The sequence below is a fragment of the Hyperolius riggenbachi genome, chromosome 12 (genome assembly GCF_040937935.1).
Source record: "Hyperolius riggenbachi isolate aHypRig1 chromosome 12, aHypRig1.pri, whole genome shotgun sequence".
Lineage (NCBI taxonomy): Eukaryota > Metazoa > Chordata > Amphibia > Anura > Hyperoliidae > Hyperolius > Hyperolius riggenbachi.
In genome coordinates, this window is record NC_090657.1 from 159,676,493 (window position 1) to 159,692,179 (window position 15,687).

Genomic DNA, 15,687 nt, shown 5'->3' on the forward strand with positions numbered 1-15,687 from the left:
TTTGGTGTTTTTAGCTTTTAAGGGGGCTTTGCTATTAACCTCCTTAGCGGTAACCCCGTGTGTGACACTGGGTAAGCCGCCGGAGGGTGCCGCTCAGGCCCTGCTGGGCCGATTTACATAATTTTTTTTTTGCTGGACGCAGCTAGCACTTTGCTAGCTGCGCCAGCACACTGATCGCCGCCGGCCCGCGCCCGATCGCCGCTATCCGTTGCGGCGCGCGGGCCCCCCCCCCAGACCCCGTGCCGAGGGGTGGATCGGGACTCCCAATGACGTCCCGACGTCGCTGACGTCATCCTGCGACGGGGGAAGCCCTCCAGGAAATCCCGTTCTTTGAACGGGATTTCCTGATCGTAGATCGCCGAAGGCGATCGAAGCGGGCGGGGGGATGCCGCTGAGCAGCGGCTATCATGTAGCGAGCCCTGGGCTCGCTACATGATTTAAAAAAAAAAAAAAAAAAAAAACTGCTGCGCTGCCCCCTGGCGGAATTTTTCATACCGCCAGGGGGGTTAAACATTAAAGCCGGCGGGCAGATATTTTTCAAACGGCAGCAAAGCAGGGGTTAAAACGATAAATATCGTTCAGGCAGGACAAAAAAAAAAAAAGTTTTAAAACGATAAATTTCGTTTTTAAAGGTCTGCACTATTTTAACCTTTTAAACGATAAATATCGTTTTAAACATATATCGGGCAGAAGGGGGCGCCATTATTTTGCCGGCGCCATTTTTCACTAGATGCGCTGCTCTCTGCCCCCGCGCCGTGACCCCCGAAATTGCAGACATTCAGCTTGTCGCCGATCTCAAGGGGTAGGGGTGTCCCTAGCAGAAGAAGATTTGCAAAACGGCCACTGGGGGCGTTCCTAATGCCCCTTCCCCAGCTGCCATTGGGCATCTCTGTCTCTAACCCGGCCCCTCCCCCTGCCGCTCCCCCGCCTCCCTGCACACAGAGCAGGGCTCCCAGCATCGTGACCCCAGGGGTTACAAAAACAAAGTGATGGATTGCAGGTCACAGGGACGGCGGGGATTGCAGCTACCTGATCCAGCCAGCCCCACGAATCAGGTAGTATATTTTTGTTTTTAGAAATATCTCCACCTTGGATTCCCTTTAAGTCCTACCTACCCCACAGAGCCATATTAATCCATGCCATGCACTGATGAGGATCAACCAATCATTCATGTATGCATGTTGAATTAGTTTGGCTCTGTACAATTAACAAGCTGACACATCATTGCATTCCAGCAGTTATGGAGGTGTGTTTACCTTTCAGGTACAACAAAAGGATGATTGATTTGCATATTCAGCAGTGAAGCATTGTGGGAGACATCATATGCTCAGAGGTACAGACTAACCAGCAAGCTCATGGTGAACCAGAACTCATTGGAGTGTGTAAGGGGCTACAATGGTCCTAAAAGCCCCCTTACTAAAATGCTATGAAAAACAAAAGTTTGCTTTCTTAAAACAGAAGGAATTTGCAATAATTCAGGTTGGAGTGAGCTCCGAGATGTCTCCCAGTGCATCACTGCTGAACAAATGCAAATTAACCATTGTTGCTCTTAGAAGCGAAACACACCTCCAGATTTGCTGGAATGCAATGATGTGTCAGCTTGTTAATTTGTACAGAGCCAAAATAATCCAACATGCATACAGACTGTTTCGGATTGGTTGATCCTCATCAGTTCATGGCATGGATCATAATCATCATATGCTTACTCCAACCTGAATATTCACAAAAACCTTTTGTTAGGAAGGCTGTGTTCACAATTGAGCTGAGAAGGGACATTTTTGTCCGTTCTCCGATCATCGCTAAACTGATAGTGAACGGCTCCTATTTTATAAATCGGAACCAGTCACACTTCACTCTGCAACGAACCCATGGGCTCCGTTCCAGTAAGCAGGTTACACTTCTGTGCAGTCAACAATAATCCCAGGCAGACGGATGCGTTCCCCCATGTAGCCTATGGGGGTAATGCATCTGCCCAGGGCTACAGCAGGACCACGTGTCCTGCCGCTGATCACCGCCGCTTGGTCCATCTACACAGCTCGGTGGCCGGCATAAGCCGGAGATCTCCATTGGGCTGCAAAAGACCAATGAGAATGCTCAGCAACAGGGAGAATTTTCATTGGTTCATGGTGGACCAATGAAAATTCTCCCTGTTGCTAGATCTAAAGGCTTCCCTCTCCCAAGGTAAGTAGTATTTTTTTTCTTTTAAATTATAAACTTACAGATTCTCTTTAAACTTTTTCACTTCACTTTTGCAGGGAGCACCGAAAGGGTTAAGCTTTAGTGATTTACTGTATGGGTATGGTGATTTACTGCCTTGGCAGAGGTCCCCTGCAGTCTATTCATAGCTATTAAAACAATAAACACTGCGCCACAGTCTATATATTACACATATAGCTACTGTCCATCAGATGCTGGGATCGCTGCAGAAAGTCCAGTTTAGGATGAAATGCTGTAAAGAAGACTGCTGCGCTCTCCAGACCTGCAATACATATGAACTCCACAAAGGGTAATACTGTTCAAATCATATAAAAATTACTTCCAACTCCTCCACACCATCAGTGGCTTGTGCACCCCAAGTGACAATCTCTTCAGTGCACCCGCCTCCCCTCTCTCTAAATGCTCACCAGATATGAGCCACCTCAGCTCTCAGGTGGATCTTAGGCAAAATTGATAATCAGCTCTCTTAACTCTGCAAGGGGAAGAAAGGAACTCCACATAGGGTAATACAGTCCAGGTAGCAACACAGATTGTGCATCTCTACCATCAAAACTCCACACTGTCACCAAGTGAATGTGTCACTCCACACACTGCAAGCCACACTACTCACCAGATAGGGCCCACCTCTAGATTCAGGTGGAGACTGCGTTTGAAATGCTTCCAGTTAAACCACGAACACTGCCTCTTTCAAAGTCTTTCCTTTTAATCCAGTTAAAAATAGAAGGAGGTCAAATGAAGTACCCCGTCCATAAGAGCAGCCTTCCAGGAGGAGGGGGGTTAGAAGGGAGGATGACTTGAGCCTAGAGAAGCAGGAATTAACTCAGTCAGTCACCCAATGCCCTGCCCTTCTTATATGATTTGAACAGTATTACCCTATGTGGAGTTCATATGTATTGCAGGTCTGGAGAGTGCAGCAGTCTTCTTTACAGTATCCATAGCTATTGATCAGGATTTAGACAGTTTGATCTGGCTAAACAAACACAGAACACAGAGAAGTGAATTTCTTCAGCAACTGTATGTGAAATTAAGATTGTTCCTTGTGTGCTTCACCAGAGTTTGGAGACGCTTTATTACCAAGGATTTGTTTTTTAGTTTTAGCTTATAAAGAGATCCGGACAAGCATGATAAGTAAACTGAGCAGAGCAGGTGTGTAACATCCATCTACCCTGCAATTATCTTGTGTAAACAGGGATTCATTTCCCTATAGACTCAAGAGGTTAAAGCAAAGTTAACCCTTTAAGGCATTTAGTGCAGGCGCAGCCCCTGCCGTTCTAGCACAACAGTCACATCTCACTCTGCAGAGAACAGGCGTCTGCGCTTTTCCATACAAAGCAAGACTCCAGCCTCATTTGAGTGGTATCACAAAACTCCATGAAACTCTACATGTGCACACAACACATGCAAAGTTTTCAGGCTCCATGTAAACGTTGTTGTAACGTTTGCGGAATAGTTTTCGTGGTCAGCGCACAAGATGCGCACTAACACAGCGAAAACCCTCCACAAGCGTATAATTAGGTGAACCCAGGCTAGGTGCAATGCACCAGCAGAGTGCAATTCCCACCGGCAGATGGCGCTGTGGAGTGCAGATGAGCACAGCCTCTGCACAGCCACAAATGCCAGATGAGAATTGTACAGATCTAAGACAATGCGGGGCTAAACAGCCCTTAAAGAGAAAGAGCACAGATACAGGATGAATGTGTGTTCACCAATCTAGTCGCGACCCTGCGACGGTGAACACACATCAGCAGAAACAAAAGCAAGAACGCGATCGCGAGAAAGGCGATCGCCAGAAGTGACACAAGACTGATCAGAACAGAACACAAGAGTAGCAAAGGCAAAGCAAACGACAATGAAAAAATAACAAAAATAACAAACGCTAACTAAACGCGAACACCGCACTCATTCGCAACAGCGAACGCGTTTACAGCACGATCTCCGCACGTTAAGCGCAACAGAGACAAGCACGCCTAACTAACCACCGACATACAAACACGAAACAGAGAACGCGAGCGCTTGCTTAATGGTTACCTCACCGAGCCTACAGCAAGCGTTCGTATCAGACAAGACAGACAAACGGAAAACAGGAATAAGAGAGGAAAGATCCACTGCTCTTTCCATCAGAGCGAGTGCGATCCGGGTTCAGGAACAGGCTAGGGAAGATCCACTGCTCTTTCCGCCAGAGCAAGTGCGATCCGGGTACAGGGACAAGAAAGCAGATCAGAAGGATCCACAGCCGCTACCGCTAGGGGCTAGTGCAATCCAAGCAAGACAGACAGATGAGATAGCAGGTAGCAACCGCTGCTCCAGCTATACTCCAAGAAAACAGATCAGAAGGATCCACAGCCGCTACCGCTAGGGGCTAGTGCGATCCAAACAAGACAGACAGATGAGATAGCAGGTAGCAACCGCTGCTCCAGCTATACTCCAAGAAAGCAGATTAGAAGGATCCACAGCCGCTACCGCTAGGGGCTAGTGCAATCCAAGCAAGACAGATGAACAGAAGGGGCTACCAGTAGCAACCGCTGCTCTGGTGAGCACCCCCAGACAGACAGAACGATTTCCTGACGACCACCGTTGGCGACAGGACAATCGCAGCAGAGAGGCAATACAGACAAAACAGATAAGCCTAACTGCACTAGGGAAGCTGCCTAGTGCAGTCCCAAGAATTACTCTAAGATAACTTTAACAAGAAATAGCACGGCTGACACTCTAGGAGTGTTTAAACAAACCATGAAGGGATGACCAGCAAAGGACTCTGGGAAAGCATAGCTTTTTATACTGCCAGCCTACAAAGGAGGCAGCTAGGTGATCTGCATAATCAATGTATGCAAATTCCTCAGCAGCAGAGCAGATCAGAAACTTGCAAAGGAAAGACAGGTCTCTCTTCCAGAGACCTGCAGCCCACCGACTAGAGGAATGGTCAAACAGCTGTCTGCCCATGCAGCCAGCTGAGCGGATCATTACAGTTGTAATACGTTTTATGACATTAGGAAACTCACATTACATTGCAACGTCTGTTGATTGCATAACGCAGATTCTACCCTTTTCTTGGGTAAGTAACCATTTGGGACAGTTATTTTTTTTACAGTTGCACTGTAACTACACAGGGTAATGGAAGCCACCTCAGCAGCTGTCATTTAACCACTTTGCATCCAGACCTTGTTTCCCCCTTATGGACCAGAGCAGTAGTGACATTTTAGCTATATCTCTATATAATCAGCATTAATGTCATCCCTACTTACTACTAAATGGAATATAAATCATTTTTTTTTCCAAGACAAACTAGGCTTTCATTGTATGTCCTTTTTCCTCACAAAAAAAAACAACAAAAAAACACATTATTTCTCAGTTTTACCAATTCCAGTTTAAAAATAAAAATCACTATTGTAGATAAAAACTCTAATTTTGTTTGGCTATTTCTACTGTTTATCACAAAACTTAAATTATGTTTCTTTCACAATTTATGGTGAAGATATTTGATTCTCAAATAATCCTACAGAGTGTATTTTTCACTATGAACTGAGAAAATAAAAGTATTTTTAATAGTAAAAATCAATCTTATTGGCTCAGGGAACATATATTCGCTTTCCCCAATAAGTGCTGCAGCAGATAGTGCTGGCGGTGTGCACAGGAGCAATGCCCAATCCTGCACAGCTGTGCTTCAGCTACACGACTTATATCTACGTTCTCGTGGCATAGATGAAGTCACAGAGGGCATAGATATACTGTAGTGGTGGGAAAAGTGGTTAAATTGTTAATCAAATTAACATTATTTTCTTCAGATAGACACGCTGAAGCCGCCAAGAAGTCTAAGCAACATCAGAGATGCATTTTCCAGAGGTATTGGTGGTAGGTGGTCCACACATGATGGATAAAGTTCATAACGCTCACCACCTCAAACTAGCAATTGGGGGAGATACTGTACAGTATAAAGACTCTGTTCGAAACCTTGGGGTGATCCTGGATGGAAATCTAAAACTCAGACAGCAGGTATCAGCTGTCGTCAAGTCTTCCTTCTTCCATCTAAGAAATATAGCGAAAATCAAACACCTTATCCCAGCTGAAGAGACCTACCTGACCTACCTGCCCTGGTTCATGCATTTGTATCCTCCCACCTAGACTACTGCAACGCCCTGTTCATCGGATCTACAGATAAGGTTCTGCGCCCCTTACAGCTAGTACAGAATGCTGCAGCCAGACTCCTAGTCAATGCCCCCCGCAGCTCACACATCACCCCAGTACTGCAAACTCTTCACTGGTTGCCAGTAAAATGGAGAATCAATTTTAAGATCTGCCTGCTGACATTCAAGGCTCTACACCACATGGGACCCAAATACATAGCGGATCTATTGGAACTAGAGTGGGGCCGAACCTCCGATTTTAGGTTCGCGAACCGGGTTCGCGAACTTCCGCGTAAGGTTCGGTTCGCGTAAAAGTTCGCGAACCGCAATAGACTTCAATGGGGATGCGAACTTTGAAAAAAAAAATTATGCTGGCCACAAAAGTCTGGATTTGAAAATCTGGATTTGACGCAAAGCAGCGTTTTAAGGGCAGAAATCACATTGAATGCTAAATGACAGGCCTAAAGTGCTTTAAAACATCTTGCATGTGTATATATCAATCAGGTAGTGTAATTAAGGTACTGCTTCACACTGACACACCAAAGTCACCGTGTAACGCACCGCAAACAGCCGTTAGCCAATCAGGAAGGCCCTGATGAAGGTAGGCGTTTCCTGCCGAAACGCGTAGGCCCTGATTGGTGGAGAAACGAGGTGACGTCACCCGGTAACATCCCGTTCACGGAGAGTATCACCGCCAAAGCAGTAAGCGGCTCCGAGCCCCAGGAGTCTCCGGCCGGGACCAGGGAGCTCGTAGAGGCACGCTGTTCAAGACTCTTTTGTATCCAGTTGACAGAGGAGAAAACGTCCAGCCCTTCCATACATCAAGGGAGACGTGAGTCAATAAGTAACACGCTATATGCGGAGCAGAGAACTGCTATGAACTTCACTGTCTAAGGTTATTGATGAAACATTGAATATATGAAGAGGACATTTACAGTATATACAGGACTGGAGACTGAGATCTGTTATACATATATATATTTATTTTTATGGAGGATCTAGCGCTCATTAAGCGTTTATACAGCGTTTGAAGCACTTTTTCCGCAAAAACGTTTTGGAAAGGCTATTTAATCTACACCGGACTGCTATCCACCTCATTAATTTAAGAGAACAGGCCTGCAAACTACTAACAGACACAGCGGAGGTGGGGATCCCCCTGTCTGATCACGGGCGGCTTTAGGCTGGCTTTTCAGTAGGTAGAGATCGCAACCATCGTGAGCTGTGGCTGTGGAGTGTGTGTGGAAGTATTGAGGTGTGGTGAGGTCAGCTGATCTCCTCTAGTAGTTTGGGAGACACAATTGTTGTTTTAATTGAGCTTGTTTTATAATTAAAACTTTTATATTGGAAAACAAAGTGTATTGGTCACTGGGGCGCAGATAGACTAATTTTACCTGTTTAAAGAATCGATAAGGTTAAAGCAGACCTTATAACTCTCCCTGCAGCCCACTAAACACCAGTCTACAAGCGCCACAATTAATTTTGAAATCAATTTTAAGATCTGCCTGCTGACATTCAAGGCTCTACACCACATGGGACCCAAATACATAGCGGATCTATTGGAACTAGAGTGGGGCCGAACCTCCGATTTTAGGTTCGCGAACCGGGTTCGCGAACTTCCGCGTAAGGTTCGGTTCGCGTAAAAGTTCGCGAACCGCAATAGACTTCAATGGGGATGCGAACTTTGAAAAAAAACAATTATGCTGGCCACAAAAGTCTGGATTTGAAAATCTGGATTTGACGCAAAGCAGCGTTTTAAGGGCAGAAATCACATTGAATGCTAAATGACAGGCCTAAAGTGCTTTAAAACATCTTGCATGTGTATATATCAATCAGGTAGTGTAATTAAGGTACTGCTTCACACTGACACACCAAACTCACCGTGTAACGCACCGCAAACAGCCGTTTGTGTAGTGACGGCCGTGCTGGACTGGTGCGCACCATGGCGAGAGTGCAGGTTTTGGTGGCTTTACAGCCCATATGGTCGCCTGGCTGATGTAGCTGAGTGACAGAACAGTGACTGTCCAGCTGATCAAATTTGGTCTGACCACAATGAGGCAACATCCTTATTATCGTGGGTGTGCCCCCCGAGACACTCATCTAGGCGCCGGTCATTGCTTCATTGTGATACGCAAGCCCCTTCACCACGGCAAGGTAATGATCACGAAGGGGAATGGGCGCATGTACATGCCTTTTCTTTTGTTGTTGCAGCTGCCCGCAGTGCAGCCAGAAAAATTAGGCAGTCATGTACACGCACCAGAAAAATTATTACAGCGGCCGCTGCTAGCAGCGGCCTAAAAAATTCAGCAATCCGCCTGGAGTCCCGGACCCTGTTGGTGGTGGCGGAGAAGGTAGTCAAGCGGCCTGCAGGCAGACATGCTGTGTGGAGGGACTGGGAGCGACTTAGTCTTCTTGGGGCAGGCCAGGCAGCCAGTCACACGGCGTGCAGGCAGAGATGCTGTGTGTGCGGGGACTGACTGACTTAGTCTTGGGGCGGGCAGCAGCCCTCCGAGATCCATGCCTCATTCAGAACAGGTATACAGTGGCGGGTTCACAGAACAGGTATGCAGTGGCAGGTTCACTGAACAGGTATACAGTGGCGGGTTCACTGAACACAACAGGTATGCAGTGGCGGGTTCACAGAACAGGTATGCAGTGGCGGGTTCACTGAAGAGTACAGGTATGCAGTGGCAGGTTCACTGAACAGAACAGGTATACAGTGGTGGGTTCACTGAACAGAACAGGTATACAGTGGCGGGTTCACTGAACAGAACAGGTATGCAGTGGTGGGTTCACAGAACAGGTATGCAGTGGCAGGTTCACTGAACAGGTATACAGTGGCGGGTTCACTGAACACAACAGGTATGCAGTGGCGGGTTCACAGAACAGGTATGCAGTGGCGGGTTCACTGAACAGTACAGGTATGCAGTGGCAGGTTCACTGAACAGAACAGGTATGCAGTGGCGGGTTCACTGAACAGAACAGGTATGCAGTGGTGGGTTCACAGAACAGGTATGCAGTGGCAGGTTCACTGAACAGGTATACAGTGGCGGGTTCACTGAACACAACAGGTATGCAGTGGTGGGTTCACTGAACAGGAATACAGTGGCGGGTTCACTGAACAGAACAGGTATGCAGTGGCGGGTTCACTGAACAGAACAGGTATGCAGTGGCAGGTTCACTGAACAGGTATACAGTGCTGGGTTCACTGAACAGGAATACAGTGGCGGGTTCACTGAACAGGTATGCAGTGGCAGGTTCACTGAACAGGTATACAGTGGCGGGTTCACTGAACACAACAGGTATGCAGTGGCGGGTTCACTGAACAGTACAGGTATGCAGTGGCAGGTTCACTGAACAGGTATGCAGTGGTGGGTTCACTGAACAGGTATGCAGTGGTGGGTTCACTGAACAGGTATGCAGTGGTGGGTTCACAGTACAGGTATGCAGTGGTGGGTTCACTGAACAGGTATGCAGGTATCCAGTGGGCTCACTGAACAGAACAGGTATGGTGGGCTCACTGAACAGAACAGGTATGCAGCCAGGAACAAGCTAAGCCTAACTAATCTTTCCCTATGAGAGACAGTCTGCAGCAGACTGCCCTACTCTCACTAACGCAGGCACACGAGTGAGCGTAACGGCCGCCGCTGCCTGCCTTTTATTAGGGGGGGAGTGGCTCCAGGGGCTAGTGTAGCCTAATTGGCTACACTGGGCCTGCTGACTGTGATGTAGAGGGTCAAAGTTGACCCTCATGGTGCATTATGGGGCGAACCGAACTTCCGCAAAAGTTCGCCTGCGGGACGCGAACGCGAACCACTGAAGTTCGCATGGAACCGTTCGCAGGCGAACCGTTCGGCCCAACTCTAATTGGAACTTTATGCCCCTCCACGCACCCTCCACTCTGCCAACAAGATGAAGCTGGTTATACCCAGGATACACTTAACATTTTGTGCTCGGCCTTTTCCTATACAGCCCCTACTCTATGGAACTCACTTCCACAATCAGTACGAGAGTCTCCTTCTCTGGACAGCTTTAAAAAAAGGCTAAAAACTCACCTCTTTTCCATAGCCTTTGAGACTGCATTATGCAGGGTCACAGCGCTTTGAGTCCCCAGGGACAAACGTGCTATATAAATATTATTGTTATTGTTAAAGGACAACTGAAGTGAGAGGGATATGGAGGTTGCCATATTTATTTCCTTTTAAAGAGGAACTGTAACAACAAAACGTCCCCTGGGGGGTACTCACCTCGGGTGGGGGAAGCCTCCGGATCCTAATGAGGCTTCCCACGCCGTCCTCCGTCCCTCAGGAGTCTCGCTGCAGCCCTCCGTGCAGCGGTGACGTCAATATTTACCTTCCCGGCTCCTGCGCAGGCGCTCTGACGGCTGTCGGCTCCGAAGTAGGCGGAAATACCCGATCGCCATCGGGTCTGCTCTACTGCGCAGGCACAAGTTTCTGGCGCCTGCGCAGTAGAGCGGACCCAACGGAGATCGGGTATTTCCGTCTATTTCCGTGCCGAAAGCAGCCACAGCACCCCCGCTGGAGCCAGCAAAGGTAAATATTGAAGTCACAGTCGGGCCTGTCGCCGGCTGTTCGGAGGGCTGCAGCGAGACCCCCGTGGGACAGAGGACGGCGTGGGAAGCCTCATTAGGACCCGGAGGCTTCCCCCACCCGAGGTGAGTACCCCCCAGGGGAGGTTTTTCATGTTACAGAGTCTCTTTAAGCAATACTAGTTGCCTGGCTGTCCTTTCCCTCTGCCTTTCATAGTTTTAGCCATAGACCCTGAACAAGCATGCAGCAGATCAGGCGTTTCTGACATTATTGTCTGACAAGATTACCTGCGTGCTTGTTTCTGGTGTGATTCAGACACTACTGCAGCCAAATAGACCAGGAGAGCTCAGCTGCCAGGCAACTCGAATTGCTTAAAAGGAAATAAATATGGCAGCCTCTATATCCCTCTCATTTCAGTTGTGCGTTAAATATAGAGATATATCATGCTAACAGCTAAATAACCCTTCTAGTACAATGTGCATCTCTGTTCCCAGGATCGGTGAGTGTCTGTTTGCGCATAGGCAGACATCTGATAAAGGTAAACCAGCTGGGTAAAGCTAAGTCTGGAATTTGCCAATATGCAAACCTGAAAGCAAACCTAAACTGAAAATGAAAAGTCAAGATAAACATACTTAAGTCATACTTACCTCCTGTGTAGTCTACTTTCATCAATCTCTTTCTCCTCTCCTGTGTCCTCTCTGTCTACTGTGATCAATGGAATTCTCCATCCTCTATTTTGAATATGGCCTTTACCCCATAACAGCTTCCTGGAAAGCACATTGTTGAACTGTAATATTGCCCACTTCAGCCATAGGGAATTATGGACATTACCTTGTTCATCAGTTGCCCTTTCAGTTACAACTGACTGCAACTGATATAAACCTGACAGCAACTGATATATTTCAGTTCTGTCAAAATCTTGTCAGAGCTGCAAGTATTTTTTGTAAGAATAAAATGGTGAGCTTCTGAGAGGAACTGACATTGTGGTTAGTATGTAATATTAATTTGAAGGTAAATCAAGTGTTTATTTTAAACAATTTTACTCGCTTCAGGTTCACTTGAAGTAAAAACAACAGGGGCATGTGACACTTCCCATCACTGTTATATTCAAAACACTTTTTTTTCCAAACCTTTAACCACTTCATGCCATGGGCTGAAGGGAAATACACGTGCATGCTTGAGAGTCTCTCTTTTGTTAGGTACACACTATGAGATTTTCTGGCAGATTTACTGTCAGATCGATTCTTTCCAACATATCTGATCTGAGTTACGATCGTTTTTCCATAAAAGTGAATGGAAAGTAGTCGAAAATCGATTGGAAAATGATCAGAAAACAGATCGAACATGTTGGAAATAATCGATCTGATGGTAAATCAGGCAGAAAATCTCATAGTGTGTACCTAGCACTACACAGCACATGTACACGTCGGCAGAGTAGCCAGATTTATATAAACGTCCTATTTGGTGTTCATCCAGAGGAAAATCATGCATGTAATACTCCATGGAACGTGTCACCAAGCCTCTAAAGACAGGCAAGGCATGAAGCAGTCGTCAGGCAGACAAATGACAGCAGGGCTAGAGCAGAAAGGATCAGGGCGGTGCTGACATACAGGCAAAGGGTGAACTGCCCTAGGGCCCCAACCTCTGCAGGGGCCCCTGTGCCGCCCGCCCTGCCAAATGTTGCTCTCCCCGCACTGTTCCCCAGGGCCCTTGCATGTGTAGCAGCATTAATAACTCACCTGCCCCGGCAGACTGCAGCTGCACCGTCAGTGCACTCTCAGCCATGCTGCCTGCCTCTTCTCTATGACCTTGCGTGTGTTTATACATAACAAGCAGCATAGCTGAAAGTGCACTGACGGTGCAGCCACAGTCCTCCGGGGCAGGTGAGTGATTAATGCTGCTACACATGCAGAAGCCCTGTGGCGCAGTAGGGTAATGATAAGGGGGTAGGTATGGGGACCCCTGCTTAAGTTTGCTCCAGGGCCCCTTAAACTAGCTCTGGAAAAGATAGCATTTCCCTGGCACGCTCACTTCCTGTCAGTGGCTTCTATGAACCCCACTAGGCACTTGCAGGCACTTGGTCGGGCAGTATGTGTAAGCATCCATCCCCTATATCAGAATCATCTTTATTCGCCAAGTGCGACAGCTGACACACCCGGAATTATTTTTGGTACACACAGCAATTTCATAGTGCAAAAAAACCCCATGACAACATATGACATAACATGCGGCACAGTGCAACTGATGGGAGACTAACATAAGGACACACACAAGGTAGACAAAGGTGGAGTAGGCTAGCACCCCAGAGGTACTAGGGTTGAAGTCCGAGAGGTTGCATCCATGAGGGGGCTTGAGTTCAGGAGGAGGACTGCTTGGGGGAAGAAGGTACAGTGACCATACGTCCTGCTTTACCCGGGACGCGTCCCACCTTCGGGGTCCGCTGTCCCAGGCTGCATGAGGTCCCGGGAAACGTCCCGCTTTTAGCCGCGGGACGTCCCGGCCTCGGAACACTGGCCACCGTACTAATGCATGAACTGGCCACGGCGTCTAATAGATGCTGCGCCAGTTCATAGCCCACAGCCCCGCTCCAGCCTGCATAGTCTCCGGCAGGCAGAGCAGGGCTACGGGAAGATGGCTGCCGAAGCCCTGTACTGGAGACTATTTGTGTCTCCAATACAGGGCTTCGGGCGCCATCTTCACGTAGCCCTGCTATTCCATTCCAGCGCAGGAGATTGGAGGAGCAAGATCTCCGGGGGACACACCAGAGGCCGGCCGGGAAAGAAGACTTCTGTCTGTTTTTTGCAGGTGAAATGTTGCCCACATTGCGTTTATTTTGTGCTGACATGTTGCCCATTGCGTTTATTTTGTGCTGAAATGTTGCCTACATTGCATTTATTTTGTGCTGACATGTTGCCCATTGCCTTTATTTTGTGCTGAAATGTGGGCCACATTGCGTTTATTTTGTGCTGACATGTTGCCCATATTGCTTTTATTTTCTGGTATCTGGGGTAACTGTTGCTGCATTTATTATTTAATGGTCATAGTTGGCTATGTTTGCTGCTTTGCGGTTACGGTATACTATTGAATAGCATCACACAGTTCCTGCACACCCATGATGCGAATCCTCGTTTGACCACATCATGGCGTAAACACTGCTTTCTTATGACTCGCTGTTACATCATTACGTTAGCTCCACCCACACAATGTCATGGCCATGCCCCTGCCCCCCCCCCCCCCCAGGTTGACCCCACAAAAATCTGGTCACTCTAGTACCCTGACCAGATGTCCCGCATTACCTGGGACATGTCCCAGGTTCAGTGTCCCCTGTCCCAGGCTGCAATGTGTCCCAGATTATGTCCCACTTTTGGCCGCTGGGTGTCCCAGCCGTGCAACTCTGGTCGCAGGAGGTAATGTTTGCCTCATTTACCGGTTGCAGAGTGGAACTAATTGTTTTCTGCAGGGCTGTGGAGTCGGAGTCGTGGAGTCGGAGTCGTGGAGTCGGGCAATTTTGGGTGCCTGGAGTCGGAGTCGGGAAAAAATGCACTGACTCCGACTCCTAATGAATTTGTAACTGTAATTAATATGATAAAATGTTCTATTTCTCAGATAATAGTCATTAAAAATAATGTGTATATATACAGTATATATACAGTAATAGCTGTGCTTAGTCCACAAAAATGAAATAAACCAATCAAAATTAGTTACTTGTGCTGCTTCAATAAAGCAGTCCCCGAATTTTTAAGGTCAGATATACATATCTGATTGTGACTATATATATGATGTGTACACAGGAATCTCTTATATATACACTAAATAACATCTATGCTGTAAGAATAAAGCCTGATGTCTGTGTAGCCGTGTCACTAAAAAAGATGGTCAATGAGATGGAAATAATTCTGCATTGATGCTGATTTATGCAAATGTATGCACTCCCTTTGCTGATGAAATCAAATCATTTGATATGTTGTTAAAATTTGGTTTGGCGACTACAAATTAAAGGGTACCTGAGACGGATGAAAAGTAAAGTTTTATACATACCTGGGGCTTCCTCCAGCCCCCTTCAGGCTAATCAGTCCCTCGCTGTCCTCCACCACCCGGATCTTCTGATATGAGTCCTGGTAATTTAGCCAGTGAGCGCTGTCCGGCCGCATGCCGCTCCCACAGCCAGGAACATTCTGCACCTGCGCAATAGTGCTGCACAGGTGTAGTATGCTCCTGGCGGCGGAGTGTGTCCATGCGCATGGAGTGTGTCCATGCGCACTACGCCCGACTGGCTCAAGTACCTGGACTCATAGCAGAAGATCCAGGTGGTGGAGGAGGACAACAAGGGACTGATTATCCTGAAGGCGGCTGGAGGAAGCCCCAGGTATGTATAAAACTTTAATTTCATCTGTCTCAGGTTTACTTTGTTACACAGTAGTACTATACTCTACATATGCACTCCCCACAGAGCTGCAGGGAATCCACTGAGAATGCTGTGCACATTGAACACAGAGGTGTTGTCTGTCACCCATAAACCTTGTTCAGATTGTGCATGAAGAATGTGTAATAGAGGAAGAATCTCCTCATTCCCCTGCAGAGTACCTGCACATCATTCTTACATGTACCCACAGTTACATGGCCTAGGGCCTGATAGATGTCCTTTGTTCCGGTCTGTACCTTTTACAAGTACTCTTACCAAGGACTAGTTTTAGTCTAAAGGGAATAAATATAGTAGTCTACATATCCTTCTCACTTCAGTTGTCTTGTAAAATTCCTAAACGTTGGCAGTTAAGAGACGAATTTCATGTTACATACTTTTA